General features: G+C 41.0%; 1 protein-coding gene across 11 annotated transcripts in view; it reads right to left on the reverse strand.

The window, feature by feature from the left end:
• The window catches only part of HECTD1 (HECT domain E3 ubiquitin protein ligase 1), a 103483-nt gene that overhangs the window by 64612 nt on the left and 14289 nt on the right, over window positions 1-24582 (reverse strand). The gene's annotated exons all lie outside the window — the stretch shown is intronic.

Raw genomic sequence — 24582 nt, forward strand, 5'->3', positions numbered from 1 at the left:
AAGAACAGGTTAAAGAATATTTAGGTAGGTTAGAGCTATTAAACTCAGCAGGGCCTGGTGAAATTCACCCTACAGGACATAAGGAACTAGCTAAAGCAATCTTGGAACCATCAACAATTATCTTTGACAATTCCTGGAGCACCAGTGAAGTCCCAGAGGACTGGAGAAAGGCAAACAAATGACCTATCTTTCAAAGAGGGAACAAAGAGAATCCAGGAAACCATACACCAGCCAGCCTAACTTCAATAGCTGGAAAGATACTGGAACAAATTATTAAACAATCAATTTGTAAACACCTAGAAAATAACAGGGTTACAAGTAATAGCAAACATGGAATTATCAACAACAAAGCATGCCAAGCCAATCTGATTTCTTTTTTTGACAGGCTTACTGGCCTAGTGGATGGGGGGAGACTGTAGACATGATGTATCTTGATTTTAGTAAGGCTTTTGACACAGTCCTACATGACGTTCTCATAAGCAAACCAGGGACAACAACCAGTTGAGTAACTGTACTCAGAGAGTAGTTATCAATGGTTTGCTATCAAACTGAGAGGACGTATTGAGTGGAGTACCAAAAGGGGTCTGTAATGGGTCCAGCATTATTCAATATTTTCATTAATGACCTGGATAATGGAGTGGAAGGTGGTTGGAAGGAGTTGCAAGCATTTTCATAGAATCATAGAACTGGAAGGGACCTTGAGAGGTCATCTAGTCCAGTCCTCTGCACTCAAGACAAGACTAAGGGCATGGCTACACTTGTAGTTGTAGAGCGCTGGGAATTAAACCAGCCTTCAGAGACCGCAGCAGGGAAAACGCTGCCAAGTATTTACACTCGGCTGGAAGCACACCGGCATGGCTACATTAGCAGCTCTTGCAACACCATAAAGAGCAGTGCATTGTGATAGCTATCCCAGCATGCAAGTGGCTCCAACATGCTTTTCAAATGCGGGGGGTGGGGAACGTGTTGTGTGTATGTGGAAGGAGAGAGAATGGGTTGGGACTGAGAGCGTGTCAGCATGCTGTCTTAAGTTCAGACAGCAGCAGACCTCCCTTCCTCCTCCCTCCACCCCCTGCCTCTCTCCCTCTCTCACTCACTCAAAGCAAGCAGCATTCCTCAGTAATGGTTCCTTTGTCCCGGAGCAGATAAGCAGCCAGCTGTCAGAAACCGAGCTTTGAAAGGGCATATCTGCATTCCTACAGCGAGTTCAAAACAATGACAAGAATGGCCACGTGACTTAAGGGGATTATGGGACGTTTCTGAAGGTCAATCAGAGCACAGTAATGCAACACCTCATTCACACTGGTGCTGCGACACTCCAGCAGGGGCGCAGCAAACGTTATTCCACTCACCGAGGTGGAGTACCAGCAGCGTTGTAGCTGCGGAGTCAGAGTGCTATTCGTGCCTTGCCAATGTGGACGGTTAGTGAGCTAGTGCGCCCGGGGCTCCTTTTTTGCGCTGTAACTTGCGAGAGTAGCCAAGCAATTAGTATTATCTAGACCACCCCTGACAGGTGTTTGTCCAACCTGCTCTTAAAAATCCCCAATGACGGAGATTCCACAACCTCCAAAAGCAGTTTATTCCAGTGCTTAACCACTGACAGTTAGGAAGTTTTTCCTAATATCCAGTCTAAACCTCCCTTGCTGCAATTTAAGCCCATTGCTTCTTGTCCTATCCTTCGAGGTTAAGGACAACAATTTTTCTCCCTCCTCCTTGTAACAATCGTCTATGTACTTGAAAACTGTTACCATATCCCCTCTGTCTTCTCTTCTCCAGACTAAACAAAACCAATTTTTTCAATCTTCCCTCATAGGTCATGTTTTCTAGACCTGTATTCATTTTTCTTGCTTTTCTCTGGATTTCCTCCAATTTGTCCACATCTTTCCTGAAATGTGGCGCTCAGAACTGGACACGATACTCCAGTTGAGGCCTAATCAGCACGGAGCAGAGCGGAAGAATTACTTCTTGTGGCTTGCTTACAATACTCCTGCTAATACATCCCAGGATGATGTTTGCTTTTTTTTTGCAACAGCATTACACTGTTTACTCATATTTAACTTATGATCCACTATGACCCTCAGATCCCTTTCCGCTATATTCCTTCCTAGGCAGTCATTTCCCATTTTGTATGTGTGCAACTGACTGTTCCTTCTTAAGTGGAGCACTTTGCATTTGACCTTATTGAATTTCATCCTATGTACTTCAGACCATTTCTCCAGTTTGTCCAGATCATTTTGAATTTTAATCCTATCCTCCAAAGCACTTGCAACCCCTCCCAGCTTGGTATCATCCTCAAACATTATAAGAGTATTCTATATGCCATTATCTAAATCACTGATGAAGATACTGAACAGAACCAGACCCAGAAACGATCCCTGGGGGACCCCCACTTGTTATGCCTTCCAGCATGACTGTGAACCACTGATAACTACTCTCCGGGAATGATTTTCTAACCAGTTATGCACCCACCTAAAGTAGCACCATCTAGATTGTATTTTCCTAGTTTGTTTATGAAAAAGTCAAGTGAGATAGCAACAAAAGTCTTATTAATGTCAAGATATACCACATCTACTGCTTCCCCCCATCCACAAGGCTTGTTGCCCTGTCAAAGAAAACTATCAGGTTGGTTTGACACAATTTGTTCTTGACAAATCCAAGCTGACTGTTATTTATCACATTATCTTCTGGGTGTTTGCAAATTGATTAATTAATTATTTGCTCCATAATCTTTCCAGGTATAGAAATTAAGCTGACTGGTCTGTAATTCCCCAAGTTGTCCTTATGTCCCTTTTTATAGATGGGCACGATATTTGCCCTTTTCCAGTCTTCTGGAATGTCTCCCATCTTCCATGACTTTTCAAAGATTATTACTAATGGCTCAGATATCTCCTCAGTCAGCTCCTTGAGTATTCAAGGTTGTATTTCATCAGGCCCTGGTGATTTGAAGACATCTAACTTGTCTAAGTAATTTTTGACTTATTCCTTCCTTATTTTAGACTCTGATCCTACCTCATTTTCACTTTGAAGGGCAGGATTAGAATTCAAAATGACCCTGACAAATTAGAGAAATGGTCTGACTCTGAAATCAACAAAAATGAAATTCAACAAAGACAAGTGCTACACTTGTCCTACTACACTTAGGAAGGAAAAATCAAATGTATAGTTACAAAATGGGGAATAACTGGCTAGGCAGTAGTACCCCTCCAAAGGGCCTGGGGGTTACAGAGGATCACTAATGAGAGTCAACAATGTGATGCAGTTGCAAAAAAGGTGAACATCATTCTGGGGAGTATTAATAGGAGTGTTATATTAAGACACAGGAAGTAAATGACCCATTCTACTCAGCTGAAGTACTGTGCCTAGTTCTTGGTGCCACACTTTAGGAATGATGTGGATAAACTGGAGAGAGTCCAGAGGAGAGCCACAAAAATAACAAAACATTTAGAAAGCCTGATCTATGAGGCAATATTTAAAAAACTGGGCATGTTTAGTCTTAGAAAAGAAGACTGAGGAGGGATCTGATAACAGTTTTCAAATATATTAATGGCTGTCATAAAGAGGAGTATGATCAATTGTTCTCTATGGCCACCGAAGGTAGGACCAGAAATAATGCTCTTAATCAGCAGCAAAGGATATTTAGGTTAGATATTCGGAAAAACTTTCTAACTATAAGGGTAGTTAAGGACTGGAATAGGCTTTTAAGGGATGGTGTGGAATCATCATCACTGGAGTTTTTTTTAAGAACAGACTGGACAAGCACTTGTCGAGGATGTGCTAGGCATCCTCATCACTGGCGATTTTTAAGAACAGGTGAGCCAAACACCTGTTAAAGGACAATCTAGGTATACCTGGTACTGACTGAGCACAGTGGGTTGCGCTAGATGTCTGCTTGGAGGTCCCTTTCAGGCTACATTTCTATGATTCTATAATTACAAACATAGTTTTTAGTTTACAAAATTAGCCATAATTACCTCTTTATTTATTTTAATGTTTTATCATTCCCTTTTTAAAGCAGAATGAAGAAGGTCTAAGTGTTGAAATTCTGATGAAATTACGTGATGAAATTCTGCAGTGGACTCTGCAGGTGTGAGGGCCAGGAAGAAGAGGAGAGCTGCTAGACGTATAAGAAGAGACGAGTCAATGGAGATAGCCAGAGTCCGGAGCCCTACGAGGATACAGGAGGAGCTCAGAAGATTGCAATTGCGAGAAAAAAAGACAAAAGGCTTGCAGCCAGAAAGAACAGAAGGGGGAAGTCTGGAGAATGACACCAACACCAGGAAGATGCAGGTCTACATGACTGGGTACTCCCTACTAAGAAGGGCAGACAGGCCTGTCACCAGAGCTGATCCAGAGAATAGAATGGTGTTCTGTCTGCTGGGAGCTAAGACATGGATGTGGACATGAGGCTGAAGAGGATTCTAATGGGAGCTGGAAAGAATCCACTGATTGTCCTTCACATGGGAACAAGTGATACAGCTAGATTCTTACTGGAATGCACTAAGGGAGACTATGCCAGGCTTGGGAAGATGCTTAAAGAAATGGAGACTCAAGTGATCTTCGGTGAGATTCTACCTGTCCCTAGAGGAGGAGAGCGAAGGCGAGACAGGATTATGATGATCAACAGATGGCTCAGGCAGTGGTGCCATAAGGAGGGCTTTGGAATGTTGGACCATTGGGAGACATTCACGGACATAGGACTGTGCTCACGGGATGGACTCCATCTGAGTAGAGAGGAAAATAGACATCCGGGATGAAGGTTAGCATAACTGATTAAAAGAGCTTTAAACTAGAAATTCAGAGATGGTTGGGAGATGCTCACGTAATCTCCGTGCCCGACTCTAACACTGAACAGGAGGAAAATCAAGTAAGAGAGAATACAGCAATGGAGAAAGGAGCAACAGAGGGTAGGAGAATGGACATCAAAAGGAAAGACAATGCCAATACCAATGAAGCAGTAAGGTATGCAATACTAGCAGTAGAATGACTATACTCAAGGGTGTGAGGCATCTGGGTGAAGCCAAGCAGAAACAACTAACATGTCTGTACACCAATGCAAAGTGCCTGGGTAACAAAATGGAGGAACTATAACTACTGGTGCAGGAAGTGAAACTAGATATTATAATGGTAACAGAAACATGGTGGAATAGTAGTCATGATTAGAGTACAAGTATTGAAGGATATGTGCTGTTCAGGAAAGACAGAAATAAAGGGAAAGTTGGCGGTGAAGCACTGTATATTAATGATGAGGTAGACTGTAAAGAAATTAGAAGTGATGGAATGGATAAAACAATCTCTTTGGGTCAAAATCTCTTTGGAGAAGAAAGCTACCAGAGGCTCCCTTGGGACAGTGGTTGGGTTCTGTTCCAATACTCAGTTTGGAAATAGCTAGAGACCTCTCTAATATTTTTAATGAAATAAATACTAGGGCTGTCAATTAATCACAGTAAATTCAAGCGATTAACTCAAAACAAATTAAATCTTAAAAAAAAGAATTGTGATTAATCGTAGTTTTAATCACACTGTTAAATAACCATAGAATCTCAATTTAAATGTTTTCTAAATATTTTTGGATGTTTTTCTACATTTTCAAATATACTGATTTAAATTAGAACACAGAATAGAAAGTGTACAGTGCTCACTTGATACTATTTTTAATTACAACTACTTGCACTGTAAAAAAAGAAAAAAGAAATAGCATTTTTCAATTCACCTCATACAATTACTGTAGCACAATCTCTATCATGAAAGTGCAACTTCCAAAAATGTAAAAAATGTTGTTACATAACTGCTCTCAAAAACAAAACAATGTAAAACTTTAGAACCTACAAGTCCACCAGTCCTACTTTTTGTTCAGCCAATCACTAAGACAAAAAGTGTGTTTACATTTACAGGAGATTTACGTCATCTGAAAGTGAGAACATGCGTTCACATGGCACTTTTGTAGCCAGCATTGCAAGGTATTTATGTGCCTGATATGCGAACCATTCGTATGCTTCATGCTTTGGCCACCATTCTAGGGGACATGCTTCCATCCCAATGACGCTCATTAAAAAAATAATGCATTAACTAAATTTGTGACTGAACTACTTGGGGGAGAATTGTATGTCTCCTGCTCTATGGTTTTACCCGCATTCTGCCACATATTTTGTGTTATGGAGTCTCGGATGGAAACCCAGCGTAGGCTGTTCTACTTAAGAACACTTTCATTGCAGATTTGACAAAACGCAAAGAAAGTACACTATGAGATTTCTAAAGATAGCTACAGCATTCAACCCACAGTTAAAGAATCTGAAGTGTCTTCCAAAATCTGAGAGGGACAAGGTTTAGAACATGCCGTCAGAAGTCTTAAAAGAGCAACATTCCAATTCAGAAACTACAGAACCCGAACCATCAAAAAAGAAAATCAACCTTTAGTTAGTGGCATCTGACTCAGATGACGAAAATGAAGGTGCGTCAGTCCACACTGCTTTGGATCATTATTGAGCACAACCTATCATCAGCATGGATGCACAGCCTCTGGAATGGTGGCCGAAATATGAAAGGGCATATGAATGTTTAGCATATCTGGCACAAATACCTTGGTGGCTTTATTTCATAAAAATATTAGAATCGTATTTTTGTGATTTTAATTGAATTTGAAATTCAATCCAAATAGAGCTTGACACAAATCGCAAGTAAAAAATAATCTAGTAAATAAGAAATGCATCACATTCACCATATTCTAACAATCAAAAAATGTAAAAATTTAAAACTGAATAAATGTAAGTTAAGCTATAGAATTGCTTAAATAAATGTGTATAGATTTAATGTAATCTTTTTGCTAACCTGGATGATACACTGTCTTTAGTGTAAAGGCTATTGGTAATGGTTACCAACTGATGAAAATTAACCTCTCTTTTAGAAAATAAATAAAAAGTACAAATGAAAAACATGATTACAAACAATTTTTAAATCACTTAGATTTAAATCACTCTACCCTATTTGAAAGTCCTCCAATGCCCTGTCCACAACTTTCTCCACCTGCCTCAATTTTTTAGTTCTCTCTGCTTTCTCTTCCTTGCCTGTGTTTAACACTCCATAGTTATGTCTTTTTTAGTTTGGTGAAACAATACTGGCAATCAGACAGTTGGCGAGAGCACTACACTGCACAAACATGCCAGAACAGCTGAAAGACTTCAAACTATTAAAAAGAGGGCAGTACAAACTGATGAGCAAAACTAAGAAAGAGGAGTTAAAACATAATGCATTTAGTAGAACTCAAAGAGCTTCAGGAATCGCGCCTCTCCCCACCCCACCCATGCAGCATAAAGCAGCACTGTAAATGAAATGTATAGCATAGATTGCAAAACTCCACAAAATGTGTTTATTCTTGTAGCATGAAATGTACTGAATAAATCTATTCATTCCCTGGTCTAGTACATTTCAATTTGTAAATTGATTATCCACTCAGACATATTTGCTCTATTCTACAAATATCTAGTCCGCTCATATTTGAGCATCAGCATTTGTTATGTTTCAGAGTAGCAGCCGTGTTAGTCTGTATTCGCAAAAAGAAAAAGGAGTACTTGTGGCACCTTAGAGACTAACTAATTTATTAGAGCATAAGCTTTCGTGAAGTGAGCTGTAGCTCACGAAAGCTTATGCTCTAATAAATTTGTTAGTCTCTAAGGTGCCACAAGTACTCCTTTTCTTTTAGGATTTGTTATATATTTTAATGCAGTACCCATTTAGTAATTTTAGAAGTTAATTTTTCCATTATCTTTTAAAGAGAGATCATCAAACTTCAGTCTACAATTTTTATATAAACATATATAGACTATATATAGAGAGAACACACACTCACTAAATTCTGTTAAGAGATAGGGTCCAAACTTTAATTGATCAAAATCAGACAGAGAAAGACAAAATCTTAAGAATACATCATTTAAAAAAAAAAAAAAAGTATGGAGGCAAAAAAGCCCAATGAAATTTTTCACTGCTTGCACAGAGTCATGTCATGAAGCAGATAAGATATACATGCTACACGCAAAAGAACAACTCTGAAGAAAGTTGTCTCTCTCACCAACAACTTCAACAGCAGTTGGTCCAAAATAAAAGATATTACCTCACCTTCCTTGTCACACACACATACTACATTCAGGTGTGATGCACCCCCGGACAAAGGTAGTACAAGACCAATTCATAATTAAAGTGGTTCAAAGATCCCCCCTAAAGTTCTAAATCACTAAGTTTGAGTTGATATAAGTAGATTAAAAAGTTTTCAATTAGCTGAATGTGAACTTTTAACTTGAAAGCTAACGAATAAGTTTTCTTCAAACTTAGCATATTTTGTAGATAAGACAGAGACAGACTGCTAAGCTTCCATTCAGTCTCTTAGAAGCATGCTATTTTGTTTTATTTGTAACTTTTTCTGTTTCTATTACGTTTGCTTATTATCACTTAAATCTCTGATTATAATAAACTTAGTCTTGGTTTCACTGTAAGTTCTTCTAGTGCAATATGTTAGAGCATGAATCCTCAGCTGAGCCAACAAGCTGCTGTGTATACTTTCTCTTTGGAGACAACGGATTTGGTAATTTCTGTGAGGGTCCAATGACAGGGGCTAAATACTGGAGAAGAACACTATTCCAGGGTTGGCCCCTCCTTCTGACCCCTTCGCTGCAACTAGAAGCTCAGAGCTAGTTTAAAGAAAAGCTTTGCCCGCAGAATTTGTGATAGGTATGACAAGGTTCTGTAATATCCTGGATAAACCTTACTGAATTAAGTTAAACCTTATTAAGTGTATATACTTTAGGATTTCTTTGTATTAAGACTGCAAATGTTTATGTATTATTATGGAATAGTATGTAATTTGAAGGAGGAGATATGGCTAATATAAACCCTGGGATTTTTATGAGCATCAAAGGACTCTTTGAAACAGCATGCTGGCCAAACAAAGTTAAGTGTAAGTAGAATACACTTGGAAGGAGGGGAATGTAAATTCCCTTCCTTTAGATCCATTCTTTCAAAGCTGCACCTTGATGAGAAGCCCATAGCCTGGCTCATTACCTATTCGATCTCTTCAAATCCTAAACTGGATAAAGGAGAGACTCTCATTCATGAGTGTGCTTGTTCTGAGCTAACAGCTGTTATGAACATGTTACTACAGAAAAACTCCTTGGTGGGGTTTAAAGGACTGTTCACTGACCAGAGTCCTTCCTGGAGTCAAGGTAATCTCTGGTAAGCTTATTAGCATACTTGTAGGTTCTTTTATTGTTTTAATAGGTTTTATCTGTAATGCTTTTACCTTAAGAATAAATGTGCTTGCTTTGAAAGAACTGTGTGATAACTTAACTGTGGCAATTACACTGTTTAACATCTCAGAAGAGACAAGTTAAGCAGGCCTGCTTAGAGAGTCTGACTATCCGGGGGAATTCACTGTGTAGGCAGGGTTCTGGGCAGTCTGAAAATACCCTGGTCAAGACGGACAGACACACAAACCTCCACCCAAGAGAGGTGAATGGCTGAGAAGCCAGGAGCCTAGAGAGGGTGTCCTTGTTGGACAAAAAGGGGAAATACAGATGCAGTTGCCTTGAATTGTAACAAAGCTATACTGGCAAAGCCCCCTAGTGAACATGAAGCTTTTACAGGCCAGAGGAGTTTCCCCTTTAAAGTGACCCAATAACTTCACTTCAGGCTTTCTGGTCTCAGTACTACCCATCCTTCTGACTGTTTTATTACCACAACATAGTCCAAATAGTCTGTAACAGAAGTCCCAAACAGTCCATTTCTCACCCCAGTCCAGTGCAGTCATTAAAACTCAAGACATCTCAACGATTGTTGCACCACATACCACACACAATGCCTTTGACCACACCCGGACTCTATCAATCCTTTCCTGTCGTTGTACTAGGACAGCCACCCCAGCTCTTCCAAATGGAATGCAACTCAACTCCAACCAGTCGAACCCCACAGCCTCTCTGCTGAGAGCATCTTTGCCAAGGGAGCATCCCTCACAGGTCCTCTGCATCCTTCTTTCTTGCTCTGGAAACATCAGCAGGTAAAGTTCCTCCACTGTTCCCTTGCCTCCAGCCCTTGGCTTCAGTTTAGAGATAGCAGGCAATTCCCTCTGCTGCTCCTTCTGTCTTCAAGCGCTCTCCAGTCCTGGCTCACGGATGCCAGGAAGCAAACCCCTCTTGATGCTCTCCTGCCTTCAGCCTTCTCCCAGGAACCACATTCTGTTTCCTTTCAGGACTCCTCCAATCCCCTGGTCTGTAGTAGCTCTCATTTGCCCTTCCTGACTGAATCAGAGTGCTCTGACTCACTAGAACTCCACCTCACCAGGTTGCTCCCTGATCCTTTATATCCCCAAATGCTGCCCAATTCTCTTAATTGGCCAAATGGGAGTACCTGCTCTGGCACAGGGGAGAAGGACCTACTTCACAACAGGGCCAGACATCTTGTGACAAATGGCCACCAGAAAAGCAGTTTTCATTGACAAGTGGTAAAGAGAACAGGTTCCTAAGGATTCTCAAAGCAGGGGTACACAACCCTGCTATTAAGATTCTAAAAAGGAGGTGGACTCTCAAATTAGGGGGAAAGAATGCATGAGACCCTTCAGGAATGTTAATACTGTGGGTTGTGAAAATACAGCATGGTTCTGAACAACAGTGATTTGCAGATATTGCTGCAGATGGACTCTAACCAAGTTGATGGAAAGACTGCTCTAGCAAATAATCCAGTACTGATAATACTGATGCTATCAGAAGAGAAAGTTGATACTAAAGGTGCTCAAATAGAAAACTTCTTCCATTTAGCTCTGTAAATCAATATGGTTGAAGATTTTAATCATCTACAGTAGAATATTCTCAATCCCAGCTGAACAGCTTCTTTCAGTGGATATCATCTTGCCAGCATCCAGGCTATCAGATGTAAAAACTGCTGGGTTCAGGTGTAGGATATGATTGATATTCGGGGAGAAAATGTCAGGCAGAATGGGTAAAGTAATCAGCAGCTATGTTATTAAGTTCAACAGACCCCACCAAACACCTTAACTGCCTAAGGCCTATGCTGGGGCTACCATGATCATTTGCCCTATACCTTGTCTCAGTTTCCTCAGGAACCTCAGAATCTTAGGGATCAGCAGAAACACATACATCAATCTCACTGTCCAAGAGATGAGGAAAGCATCTGTCAAAAGTCTGGGCTTGTGCCCCCCCTCCCTCCCCACCTGCAGCACAAAGTTTGGCATTTCTTGTTCTGGCTGGTTGCAAACAGGTCTACTTTTGAGAATCCCCATTTGGAAAAGATGCTCTGTGTGAATATCTTTAAGAGACCCCTCAAGATTTTCAAAGAACTGGAAAGGTATAGAATATACCACTCTAAAAGACACATGGCCTGACAGAGTGAAGATGATCTTGCGCCCCCATCTGTTGATATAGTGCTATCTAAAACAGACATTCTGAGGATTCAGAGTGGTATTGTTGATCAACACATGAATTGCTGATCCCCATAAAAGAGGCAGGATAATCTTGCATGCCGAGTTCCAAAACATTTATGAGCAAGCAGATTTCCTGAGAGGCCACAGTCCCTGGGTTTTCAGTTGCTCCAAATGACCCCCAATTCCTGAGTGGGTATCTGTGTTACCAACTTCTTTGTAGATAGGAGCATGGAGAAGAAAACTCTGTTGCATACCTAAAGTTGTTCTGTCCACCAGTTTAATGACTTCTTGTGTTGCTGTGGCCATCATGTTCATTCAGTGCCTGCTGGGCAGATACAATAATCTCAACTGCTCTTGCATGAATGGAAGGTGAAGTCTGTCATGCTTCAGTGACATGACATCAGTGCACACAGCTAGGTATCCATGAAGTCTGAGAGATGTCCTCAGTAGTATTCTTGGATGGGCATGAAGTTGATAGATGAGGTCTAATATAGTCTGAAATCTCTGCTGTGGTAGGTAGGCCTTCACTGATGGAGAGTCTAAAAGTGCTCTATGAACTATGCTCTGAGTGGAGTCAGTGTGTATTTCTCTGTTTACTTTGATACCTACGGTGGAAGAGAGTTTCAGGATTGTCTGTAAAAAGCTGATCACCTGTTGTGGTGATCTTCCTTTCGTTACCCAGTTGTCTAGGTATGGATATACCTGGATTCCTCATCTCCTTAGATGAGCTGCCACTACAACAGACAACTGGTGAAAAGTCTTGGACCTGCAGAAAGGCCAAAGGGTAGGATTCTGTGCGGGCAGTGAAATTTTCCTACCAGGAAGCCATTTGCCATTTGAGGTACGAAGATACAAAAATAGGTGTTTTGCAGGCCAAGAGCCACAAACCAGACCATGGGATCTAATGAAGGTATTATAGAAGCTAGGGTCACTATTCTGTATCTGAAACAGCAGATGAAGGTGTTGAGAAGTTAAAAATAGAGTATGTGTCTCCAAACCCCTTTCTTCTTTGGGACTAAGTAGTGGGAATAAAAACATCTGCCTCTGAACTCCAAGGACGACACCTCCATTGCTCCTAATTGCAACAGGGAATCTATCTCCTACTTTAATAGTCTCTCAGAAGAAAGGTCCCTGAAAAGGGACAAAGGAAAGGACAGAGGGGATTGGAATTGAATGGAATACCACTTGATCTTGATCCCCAGATAATCCCACCCCAAGAATCTTGAAAACAGAACAGACTGTTGCCAAAGGATGGAGGAAAGAGTAAAACGAGAGACCCTGTGGGGGTCCAAGCAGGAACCCGACACTGGCATCAAACTGGCTCACTATTTAAGCCCCAAATTGTGAGGCTGTCAAGGAAGAAGCTGAGGGTTGCCGTTGGTGAAATCTCTGCTTCTTCCATACTGGCATACAAGATATTGGTGATTGACCATAGTACTGTGTCAAGGCTGCTTCCTTTTAGGAGTTGCGACAGAACCCGAAGGAGTCAAGGGTTGCCCTAGTATATTTTGAAGTATGGAGGGCTGTGTCAGTCTCACTGCTGAAGAGGTCATTACTCTCAAAAGGGAGATCATTGATTGTTGCCTGGACCTCCCTAGAGATGTCAGACGACTGGAATCATCATGACCTCTGATGTGATAACTGGGCACACAAATTTACCTTAAATTGTGAGCTCAACTGTAAAAAGTAATGTGAACATTCCTAAGGTGTCACAATAACCTACAACAACAAATGTTGTTGAGAAAAGGTATAAAAAGGAGACAAAGACTGAATTAGTCTAAACAAAAGGGCCTACCAATATGCTTCAAGAACCATATTAAAATCATCCTTGGTAAAAAACAGAGGGTGTGAAATTGGAAATGAATGAATCAAAACTGGTGTTTCGAACACTAAACCTAAATGGTGGAGAAAATAATGAGGGAATGGGTATTACACTTGTTACTCCCCTTTTGGGTCATTAAAAAGAGATTTTGGTGGGAAAACAGAGAAAAAACAGATGGAGGATATTGGAGCAAACTTCACCACCATGGCTGCCATCCCCACCATCTTCTTGGACTCCAGTTCTTCTTCTAATCCTGAGGGATGTCTTGGGCAGACTAGGGCAGAAAGAGGGTTCCATATGACACTGCTACTCCCATCAGCTCCAGCTGAATCCCAAACACTACTCCTCTGACCCTACGTCTCTCCAGCATAGATAACCCTGATACCAGTTCAACTGAGAGATTGTTCAGCACCATATATTGTTTCAGTGCTGAGGTGGTTGATAACCATGCATGCATCAGCTACCACACAGGCAAGCTAAACTAGAAGGATACCACTATGGATGAGAACGTAGTCCGTGTGGAAGCACCAAATTCCAAGAGGCTGGCACCATGGGCAGGGAAGTCCTGAGGTTTAGAGAGTACTGCACACACTGTCATTGACACTGAACTGGGGTAGCAGAATGGGTATTTTTCAGTCTTATGACCCTTCACTGACAGAACCCAGGGTGAGTCATGAAAACTCCTCTGCCTTTTGCTAGGTGCCAGAGAAAGTAATCTGCATCTTGCCTCACCTTTGGAGCAGTGCTCCTCTCTGCCACTGAAGGCTTGTTTTCACTATGGGGACAAGTTGACCTAAGTTACGCTACTCCAGCTACATGAATAACGTAGCTAGAATCGACATCGCTTAGGTCAACTTACCCCAGAGTCTTCACTGCACTGCGTCGATGGGAAACACTCTCCGGTCGACTTCCCTTACTCTTCTCAGAGAGTTGGAGTACTGGGGTTGACTGGAGAGTGCTCTGCCATCGATTTAGCAGATCTTCACTAAACCCACTAAAATGATCCCTGATGCATCAACTGCAGTAGTGTCGATCTCCCTGTATTGAAGACCAGCCCTGACAGATGTCAACGCAGAGACTGACAAACTAGGCCCTTGAGAGGAAGCAGCCTGGGAGCTCCGAGGGAAGTCATGGAACATCAGGGTAGAGTCCTGCGCAGATACAAAAATGTGGATCCGCATACGCAAGGATCAACCCATGATCCAACCCGCTAGACATTTTTTTACCTGTATCTGCATCTGCACATGAGCAGCAAGCCATCTCACAAGGACTAGCACGGGGGGGGATAGACCAAGTGGGGTGGATGCAGGGGGCAGAGTCTTGCAGAGAAGAGGCAGCATGAGGCTGGGGACTGGGGTGAGGGGCAGTGCGGGGGCAGGGTTTAGAGGAGAAAGGGCGGCGCAGAGGGGGGAAGGGGCAACGCATCGCATGCTGCTCCTGGAGGCTTGTGAATAACTGCACATGGCAGCAGCAGTGAGTGCTGCATCACAGTGCGGCGTTGGGGACCTGCTCGCTCCAATCCCTGTGGCCAGGGGTGGGCCCTGGTGCCCAGGAGCCAGCAGACCGGGCCAGGCCCGGGACTAGGAGCATGGCCAGTGCTGCCAGGCCGAGCCATGATAGCACTGGCAGTGCCCGAGGGGCCCGAGCTGCTGGACAGGAAGCAGCATGGCGAGCAAGTGCTGAACAGCCCACACTCCGGCCTGCTGCCCAGTCCCAGCTACTGGCTGCCAGCAACGAGTGCGCTGCCCAAGACGGATGCCATGAGTAGAACTCTGTGCGGTTGGTATCTGCATCCGATCCTCTCTCTCGTCAATGCTTAGCCAGACAGTCGGCCATAGTGACTGTTCGCCATTTGGTCTGTTCATGCACAACTGCAAAGGCTTGACAGCCTGAAGTTCGACAGTGGAACAGACTTAGTGAACCCATGTAATAGGGGATCTTCCTCTGGGCTGCCTCCACCCCTTAGTTGATGGAGTTTTATCCCAAATGTTACAAGCCACCAGGAGAATGACATTCACTGGAACGTCTTGTGGCATCTTCATGATATTTCCAAAAAGCATAAGGCACTGCCTGCAAACAATGGTCCCAGTCGTCTGTAGACCCAAGTGACCATAAACATCTGCATTACAGATGAAGTCATTCCAGTTTATGCCCAATACAAGACAGACATTTTGTGTGGAAAGCCTCCCGCTTTGTCCAGTCTGAGCATCTTAGTGTCCATGTTTCGCAGCCGTACAACAGTATGGGAAGGATACAGCTTGAATAAATCCTGAAATTGGTTGTCATACTAGAGATTATGTTGATTCCATATCCACTGTAAACAGCCCATGGCAGATGCTGCAATGCCAATTCGACAGAGAACCTCCATGTGAGATTTGGAGGAGCTGGTAAGTATAGAACCAGATAGCAAAAGCTGGAAACTGATTCAGCAGTTTCATTGTTCAAAGAGATTGGAGTTGTGGGTGGACCTGGTCCTAGATTTTGCAGTTTTGTCTTTGACCATGAAACATGAAGACCGGTCTTAGCTGACTCCTCCTCCATATGCTGGAGTGCCTCATGAAACCTGTCAGGGCTCTGTATTAAAAGATCCGATTCACAATTCTCAAAAATGGTCCACAGATATGAAGTGGATATCTGTGGATTTGCAGGGCTCTAAACCGGGGTGCCGACAAAAATGGGCTGAGGCTTCTCCAAACATCTTCTTGAGTTTGAGGAGGCCTGCATCAACTTCTCAAGCAGGAAAAGTTTCAGCCTCCTCCCTTGCTCTCTCGGTGTGCTTACAGAAAGACATATTCTGCATGATTCGCAAACAGATCAGATACCATGAGAGCCCATCACTAATGGGTATGACAGCACCACATGAAAAACAAGTCTTAAATCCTGGTAATAGCCTCTTCCATCATCCTAGTACCCCTGTATCGGGGTTGTGGGGAAGTTGTTTCCAGTGGGCAAAAGGAAACTTAACTACTCTACACTAATTACTAATAGTAACAACACTAAATAGCTAAGCTAAATCATACAGTGTGCAAAAGAAGTAGCCATGGATGCCATCTTGCAACTACGGAGGGTAAGGAGGAACAGAGGGGCAGTATGGCCTGCTCCACCATCCATGCCCTCATGTGGGGGGGTGGAAGACCACCGAGGGTGTGGGCACAGTGAAAGCACACAGCACTAGCCAAAAAGAACCTAATCTTGCCCGCACAAGGGAACTGATGCTCCAAAAGTAGAATCTGTGTAGACAAAACACTTGAAGAACAATAATGTATTCATTTTATTTTCAGCTCTCTGCTGAAAGAATAGTAAACATGACAGTCTCATGCTGCATATATACTTCCCTCTACTACTACAATGGCTTACTTCATTTGAAAGACAAAAACCTTGCATCACCACAGGGCTAGCCAATATCAAGAAAAAGCAAACTACATTCTTTCTAGTTTATGACAAACAATAATCATTCCAGCATCAGAGCTGGTTTTACCCCGATATTTTCGTTTGTGAGAAATGTTTATTGAAAGGAATCAGGAATTTCAGAGAGAAGAACATTGATTGCAGAACAAGTACATGTTTTGTTACAATATACTATGCTTCAAGTTGAGAGAGGACTCAAAGCTGGAACCCAGAAAGAGACACTGCAGAATTTCAGATGAAAGGAACAATGAAACTGAAATAGCACAATAAGTTTCTGTTTCAGTATAGTAGCTTTTCTATTTTAATTTTCCTTAAAGTTCAGGTAAACACAATTCAAACAATGATTTACACTTCAAAATGATTTTTTAAAACACCAAGAAAATATTTTTTTTAAAAAGTAAAGTATTGCCTTCTGGATTTTAGTTTTTAATACTTGAAAATATTTATTATAATAACTTAATAATTTAAATACACAGGTCAGGCAATTCTTAAAACTGTCTTGAGAGGGTCCTTAAAAAAATAAAAACACACCCCGAAGAGACAACTTTCGGGTGTTGAGTAGACAACAGGTTAGTGCTGCAGTTATTATATTTACACATCTCTCATTCTGGGTGTCCATACATGACTCTCTGTTTCTGTAGTGGGATCAGCACTTTTGCTGCAAACTGTCTTGGGATTCTTCTGTCATCACATTCCAAAGACCTTATTGGAGCACTGATTTATGATTAATACATTATAAGAGTCTCTGAGATCAAATTTATTCTAAATCAACATTTGTCCTTACTGCCTACTCCAATCTGTAATTGGTATTAATAGGGAAATCTTGTCTCCTTATTTAGTAGGATAGTCTCTGTACCCTATATTAGATAAATTGATTTTAAATCTGTCTATAATTACAATATCTATAATGTATACTAATACTGCCATTATTTATGTCTGAGACTACCTCAGATGCCCTCATTAATAATATGGATTTATTAGAAAATAAAGATCACTGCCCACAAACTCCATACAATATCAGTTCTCTCTGTGGAAAGTTAAAGCAACCTGAAAAACATGTTCTGAACATTAAAAACATGTTGGTAAGATGCCAACAAAAGAAAGAACTGCAACACTATAACGTATAGTTAGCAACATGAATTAGCAATCTGAACATTTGAGACAAATATTACTCCTTTGAGGGACCTAAGCTGCCAACATCCTGATGTATTTGTCAGAATATGTTATGTCACATCAGGGAGAACAACTTCTAACAACTTATCTAAACAGGGAAATTTGCCAATATAACTATAATACTATAGTTACCCCAGTATAACTCCATATGTGAATACTTATTCTGGAATAAGAGTGCTTTTTCCCAGAATATCAGAGAGTATCCACAGTAAATTACACCAATGCAACTACAGCAGTGTAATCAAACTGATACATTTCTATGGATGTAGAAGCCCTCTACACCAACATTCCACACAAAGATGGACTACGAGCCGTCAGGAACAGTATCCCCGATACTGTCACGGCTAACCTGGTGGCTGAACTTTGTGACTTTGTCCTGACCCATAACTATTTCACATTTGGTGACAATGTATACCTTCAAATCAGCGGCACTGCGATGGGTACCCGCATGGCCCCACAGTATGCCAACATTTTTATGGCTGACTTAGAACAAGGCTTCCTCAGCTCTCGTCCCCTAATGCCCCTACTCTACTTGCGCTACATTGATGACATCTTCATCATCTGGACCCATGGAAAAGAAGCTCTTGAGGAATTCCACCATGATTTCAACAATTTCCATCCCACCATCAACCTCAGCCTGGACCAGGCCACACAAGAGATCCACTTCCTGGACACTACGGTGCTAATAAGCGATGGTCACAAAAACACCACCCTATATCGGAAACCTACTGACCGCTATTCCTACCTACATGCCTCTAGCTTTCATCCAGATCATACCACTCGATCCATTGTCTACAGCCAAGCGCTACGATATAACCGCATTTGCTCCAACCCCTCAGATAGAGACAAACACCTACAAGATCTCTATCATGCATTCCTACAACTACAATACCCACCTGCTGAAGTGAAGAAACAGATTGACAGAGCCAGAAGAGTACCCAGAAGTCACCTACTACAGGACAGGCCCAACAAAGAAAACAACAGAACGCCACTAGCCATCACCTTCAGCCCCCAACTAAAACCTCTCCAACGCATCATCAAGGATCTACAACCTATCCTGAAGGACGACCCATCACTCTCACAGATCTTGGGAGACAGACCAGTCCTTGCTTACAGACAGCCCCCCAATCTGAAGCAAATACTCACCAGCAACCACACACCACACAACAGAACCACTAACCCAGGAACCTATCCTTGCAACAAAGCCCGTTGCCAACTCTGTCCACATATCTATTCAGGGGATACCATCATAGGGCCTAATCACATCAGCCACACTATCAGAGGCTCGTTCACCTGCGCATCTACCAATGTGATATATGCCATCATGTGCCAGCAATGCCCCTCTGCCATGTACATTGGCCAAACTGGACAGTCTCTACGTAAAAGAATGAATGGACACAAATCAGACGTCAAGAATTATAACATTCAAAAACCAGTTGGAGAACACTTCAATCTCTCTGGTCACTCGATCACAGACCTAAGAGTGGCTATACTTCAACAAAAAAGCTTCAGAAACAGACTCCAACGAGAGACTGCTGAATTGGAATTAATTTGCAAACTGGATACAATTAACTTAGGCTTGAATAGAGACTGGGAATGGATGAGTCATTACACAAAGTAAAACTATTTCCCCATGGTATTTCTCCCCCCCACCGTACCCCCCACTGTTCCTCTGATATTCTTGTTAACTGCTGGAATTAGCCTACCTTCCTTGTTACCATGAAAGGTTTTCCTCCTCCCCCCCCCCCCCCCCCTGCTGGTGATGGCTTATCTTAAGTGATCACTCTCCTTACAGTGTGTATGATAAACCCATTGTTTCATGTTCTCTGTGTGTGTGTATATAAATCTCTCCTCTGTTTTTTCCACCAAATGCATCCGATGAAGTGAGCTGTAGCTCACGAATGCTTATGCTCTAATAAATTTGTTAGTCTCTAAGGTGCCACCGGTACTCCTTTTCTTTTTGCGAATACAGACTAACACGGCTGCTACTCTGAAACATTTCCCCATGTAGACAAGCCCTTAGTTCCAAATGAAATCAGCTCAATAACTTCTGAGTAATGCAAGTACAAAAAGATACTAAAGTAACAAAAATATTCACTGGTAATTATTTTCATTATTATTTACAATCTAGTAGCATCCTCTGGGACCCCACTGCGCTAAATGCTGTTAAAAAAAAAAAAAAAGTGTTTTCCTAAAATGGCTTACAGCAATTACTTCTGTGAAGTAACCACTGGATTCAGTACATATAGACACTTGTCACGTAACAGGAATATTTGGCTTCAGAGCCTTGGCCCAGGGCATATGACAAGTGGAAATAAAGTTCAGTTTTTTGCCAGTAATCATATTGCATACTTAAAACACTCAACTGCAAAGGATAGCTGGAAGCGTGATATATGCATTCAGCCTCTTTTGTAAGAAAAGTTCTATGGTATTTCTGCTCTACTTTAAAATAGGTTATCGAATAAAGTTTAAAGTAACACAAGATTTTCAAAACATTCCAGATACTTAACACCAACCATATGATTTGTTTAATAATGTTTATATTAAAAAAAAGTTAAAGTGACTTAAAAAGAATGAATTAGAAGACAATTTGGTAAACTACAGCCACCCATAGTACTAAAGTTAAAATTTGGTGTCACTGTCTTTCAAACCAGTACTTGTTAATAGGAGAGTGTGCTGGAAATAGATTTTTAATGTACGGTTGTACTGCTCTAAACTGATTTCAGAATGCAAATGTTTCTGTTTTTAAAAACGGTATAATACAATTTAAGATGCTTGTCCAGTTTCAATGATGCAACTGAAATCCCTTTAAACTAAACACCTTATTAAAATGGAGAATTATTTCAACTATTTTTATTTAATTTATAACTGTTTAATATTAATGAATTGAGTAAATAGGATAACGCAACATTCTTGTGGCTTATCATTCACTCTACAGTTCTTTTCCCCCCATAAGGAATGGGCTCTCATACAAAACAGCGTGCCTCCACTGGACTGACCTATAACAAAACTGGTGATGGGAGAAGAGAATTATTCCTCCACGCCTTTGTTAAGGTTGAATATTGAGATGGATATATCTGTGGACAGAACTTTGGCTACATTTATGTTGTAATTTTTAATTTATGGAATAAGTGCCCACAGCACAGGATAGTCACCTATCAATGCATTTTTTTTAAATGTTACAAAATGAATCAATATTTCTAATACATTTTAAAAGTTAAACCTCTGTTAATGTCCTCCTTCTTCAACAAGCCCTAATCTATAAAACAGGAGGGTGCAAACTTTTCTTTCACAACAGCCACCAGCACATCAATTCTTTGATGCCTCCTTGCCTATTGCCTGTATGTGCAGGTCACTGACATGTTAACTTTTGGCTGTGCCCTGGCTTAGGACTCAAATGATAAAGCTTCAGTAAATTGCTAGAACTTGTTAGTACTTCGACATTTAATACATGCTCCTTAGTCAGTCTCCTTTTACTGTTACCATGATAAAGTACTCTTTCAGGAATACCAAAAAACAGTTACCTGTATCACACAGTATTTGTTATATCCAAAACAAGTCACATGAGCAATTTATTATAGTAAAGAGGCTGAATAATTGTATAAATATAGTAAATACTATATTAGAAACTGTATTAAAATAGCAAATACTTAACATTCAAGGGGCTTCCATTTTACTACAGAATAAGTTTTTTTGATAAATAAAGCCCCTTAATGAGCTGGGATATGATCCAAACAATAATTAAAAAAAAACAGTTCTTGCAGCATTAAATGCACAGTGTTTAAAAGTAAATAACCAAGCAAAAAAACTAAAAGACTATTTTTCAAAAACAGGAGTCAACTGACTACTGCTAAAAGTTTAAGATGATTTGCCCTAACAAACAATAAAGGTAAACTTACAAAAGTACTGTACCTCCAAAAACCTCCTGCATTTGTGTGTGCCTGATTATATCTTTGTTCCATGTGATCTTAAACACCGGATAGTTACATAACTTCCTCCAACAATTTTTCTGTTGAGCTCTTCTATGCTTCCAAACATAAGCAGCAGGAGTCCAATCCTATACTCCTCATGGATCCAGAAACACAAGATCATCCACAGAGAATGCCTGTGCCTTCTCCCCATGAACATGATTACAGTGGAGGGGATTTTTTGCCTTTTAAAATTGTTACTAAATTCTGAAAATAAGTATTCAGTACCAAATAAAGCAGTATTTGGAATATACTGTGACAATACACTGCACAAGACTGTAAATTTTTATTTCTATTTCAGGGGTCTTCATATCACTTAATACTTACTCCATAATTACATGTTCTTTATTGCAAATTGACAATATTTTAGTGCTGTAGGAAGACATTTTTCTATAATAGTAACATTTAATATAAACTCATCTATTTAGATGCTTTATGTCCCACATATCTGACCACCTCCCAAAATTATGATGTGTAAACAAATCCATTATATATTTCAGTAAAAACAACAAGGAGTCCTTGTGGCATCTTAGAGACTAACAAATTTTTTGGGCATAAGCTTTCGTGGGATATAACCCACTTCATCAGATACATGGAGTGTAAAATACACTAAGCAGGTATAAATATACAGCACATGAAAAGATGGAAACTGCCTTACCAAGTGGGGGGAAAGTGCTAACACGGCCAATTCAATTAGGATGGAACGGGCCCATTCCCAACAGTTGACAAGAACAGGTGAATATCTACAGAGGGAAAATGACTTTTTGTAGTGTTAACGAGGCCAATTCAATCCAAGTGGATGTGGCCCATTCCCAGCAGTTGACAAGATGATGTATCGGAGGGAAAATTATTTTTTTGTAGTGACCCAGCCACTCCCAGTCTTTTTTCAGGCCTAATTTACAGCCAAGCCCTCAGATACAACTGCATTTGCTCCAATCCCTCAGACAGGGACAAAAACCTACAGGATCTCTGTCAGGCGTTCTTAAAACTACAATATTCACCTGGGGAAGTGAAGAAACTGATTGACAGAGCCAGAAGGGTACCCAACAAAGAAAGTAACAGAATGCCACTAGCCATCACCTACAGCCCCCAACTAAAATCCCTCCAGCGCATCATCAAGGATCTACAACCTATCCTGAAGGATGATCCCTCACTCTCACAGACCTTGGGATACAGGCCAGTCCTTGCTTACAGACAGTCCCCCAACCTGAAGCAAATACTCACCAGCAACTACACACCACACAACAAAAACACCAACCCAGGAACCAATCCCTGCAACAAACCCTGTTGCCAACTCTGTCCACATATCTATTTAAGGGACATCATCACAGGACCTAATCACATCAGCCACACTATCAGAGGCTCGTTCACCTGCGCATCTACCAATGTGATATATGCCATCATGTGCCAGCAATGCCCCTCTGCCATGTACATTGGCCAAACCGGACAGTCTCTACGCAAAAGAATAAATGCACACAAATCAGACATCAATAATTGTAAAAAGAAAAGGAGCACTTGTGGCACCTTAGAGACTAACAAATTTATTAGAGCATAAGCTTTCGTGAGCTACAGCTCACTTCATCGGATGCATTTGGTGGAAAAATGCACCAAATGCATCCGATGAAGTGAGCTGTAGCTCACGAAAGCTTATGCTCTAATAAATTTGTTAGTCTCTAAGGTGCCACAAGTACTCCTTTTCTTTTTGCGAATACAGACTAACACGGCTGCTTCTCTGAAACCTATCAAAAATTGTAACATTCAAAAACCAGTAGGAGGGCACTTCAATCTCCCTGGACACTCAATAACAGACTTCAAAGTCGCCACTCTTCAACCAAAAAAACTTCAAAAACAGACTTCAACGAGCAACTGCAGAACTGGAATTAATTTGCCAACTTGACACCATCAAATTAGGCCTGAATAAAGATTGAGAGTGGCTGGGTCACTACAAAAAATAATGTTCCCTCTGTTGATACTCACATCATCTTGTCATTCTTGCTGAGAATGGACACATCCACTTTGATTGAATTGGCCTCGTTAGCATTGACCCCCAACTCGGTAAGGCAACTCATCTTTTCATGTGCTCTATATTTATACCTGCTTATTGTATTTTCCACTCCATGCATCTGATGAAGTGGGTTATATCCCACGAAATCTTATGCCCAAATAAATTTGTTAGTCTCCAAGGTTGCCACAAAGACTTCTCGTTGTTTTTCCATTATATATTATCATCCCTCTCAACAGCAAACTCTTTATATATTTAGTTTTTCTTTTAGATGTGATGTAATTGCAAAGGGTTTATCAAAGTGGGGTTTGCATTTTGCTCTGAAGACATTATGGCGCAGGGAGTCATCCTGATCTCTGAGGAGCTTAGACCCCAGGAATGAAAATCCTGCACAGATGGCACCTTTAGAGAGTTTGAAATATAAATCCTGGGAAACAACAACATTTAACATGAACAGCTCATTAAGATGATAAAATATCACTGAAATAAAGAATTCAGATATTCTGTATGTTATAAGAAGTGTGAAACTGTCCAATATACCATTTATATTGTTGATAATCTCATTCTGTGACAGCTTTCTTTGCTGTTTTGACATATAAGGACAATCAAATTAATTTTATCTAAATCTGTGATGACAACTGACTCTATGTATCCAGATACATGCTACTTTTAACTAGGAATGATGAAACAACTTTCTTGTTTAGAGAGTCCCGAATACAGTCAGCCCTGTAATCATTATCTACATATTCTGCATAAGTGTTCTATAATTCTGGCATGTTGTTTTTGTTTT

The sequence above is a fragment of the Dermochelys coriacea genome, chromosome 6 (genome assembly GCF_009764565.3).
Source record: "Dermochelys coriacea isolate rDerCor1 chromosome 6, rDerCor1.pri.v4, whole genome shotgun sequence".
Taxonomy (NCBI): domain Eukaryota; kingdom Metazoa; phylum Chordata; order Testudines; family Dermochelyidae; genus Dermochelys; species Dermochelys coriacea.